The sequence below is a fragment of the Pistacia vera genome, unplaced genomic scaffold, assembly GCF_008641045.1.
Source record: "Pistacia vera cultivar Batoury unplaced genomic scaffold, PisVer_v2 Contig533, whole genome shotgun sequence".
NCBI classification, from domain to species: domain Eukaryota; kingdom Viridiplantae; phylum Streptophyta; class Magnoliopsida; order Sapindales; family Anacardiaceae; genus Pistacia; species Pistacia vera.
Genome location: NW_022196372.1, coordinates 110,024 through 111,330, shown reverse-complemented (window position 1 = coordinate 111,330; position 1,307 = coordinate 110,024). Strand labels below are relative to the sequence as shown.

Sequence of the window (1,307 nt, the reverse complement as noted above, 5' to 3'; positions counted from 1 at the left end):
ACCAATGGTCTCCTGCATGAATTTCCCAAACATGTCCTCTAACTTTGTCACTCTTAGATCTCCCGGTTGATTATTCACCCCTGGTTGGTTATTTGGCAATGTCCTTTGGTTCTGTTGATTATTTTGCTGGTTCTGATTGCCCCAAGCCAGATTTGGATGATTTCTCCACCTCGAATTGTTTGTGTTGTAATACGGGTTGTTTAGTTGCCTTTGATTTCCTGCCAAGTAATTTACTTGCTCCGATGATGAAGATGATGAAGCAAATGTGTTCCCCACTTGACACTCGCTGCTCCCATGGTTTCCTGCACAAAAATCACAAGTTAGTTGAGGTGCTTGAATAGAGTTTACCTGCATACTTCCCAACTTTTTTCTGAAGTGTCGTGAGTTGGGCTGAGATGGCTATGAAGGCATCAACTTCATGAAAACCTGAAGATTTTCTTGATATTGGTCTCTCACTTGGTCTTTGATAGTTGTTGCTTGCCAAAACCTCAAGCAACTCATAAGCCTCCTCTGCTGTCTTATTCTGCAAAGCTCCTCCCAATGCTGCATCCACCATGGTTTGCACGTTACCCATCAGTCCATTGTAGAATGTTTGGACTTGAAGCCAAACTGGCAACCCATGGTGTGGACATTTCCTCATCAATTCCTTGTACCTCTCCCAAGCCTCATACAAGGACTCAGATTCATCTTGTAGAAATGATGTGATATCATTTCTCAGTTTTGCTGATTTTGCTGGAGGAAAGAACTTGGTCAGGAACTTCTGTGCTAGATCATTCCATGTTGTGATAGTTCCCGCTGGTAGTGCCATTAACCACCCCTTTGCTTTATCCCCCAATGAGAATGGGAATAACCTCAACCTAATGGCGTCATCTGACACTCCGTTCGATTTGAAGGTGTCACAAATTTCCAAGAAGTTTGCAATATGTTGATTCGGATCTTCCTTCAAATCACCATTAAACCTTACCGAGTGCTAGATCATCTAAATGATTGCCAGCTTAATCTCAAAGTTTTTGGCTTGCACCATAGGCCTAGTAATACTCGACCCACTGCCATTAACCATGGGAACTGAGAATTCCCTTAGTGTCCTGTTTTCTGGTTCTGCCATTTCAACAACTATTTCTTCTGTTTCTACCACTATGTCTTCTCTTTCTCTTCTCTCTCTGTTAAGTCATCTGGCGGTTCTCTCAATCTCAAGATCAACAGGAACCACTGGCTGGCGTCTCGCTCTTCGCATAAACTACACAAAATAAAATGAAAGAAAGTGAGATCACAAACGAACTGAAAATTTAAAACTTCAATCTAGCTAA

General features: G+C 42.1%; 1 non-coding gene across 1 annotated transcript; it reads left to right on the top strand.

Moving 5' to 3' along the window:
* Positions 1-614: 614 nt before the first annotated feature.
* Positions 615-721, top strand: LOC116107367. Its single transcript, XR_004124451.1, has one exon. It is a non-coding gene; the product is annotated as a small nucleolar RNA R71 (small nucleolar RNA).
* Positions 722-1,307: the final 586 nt, after the last annotated feature.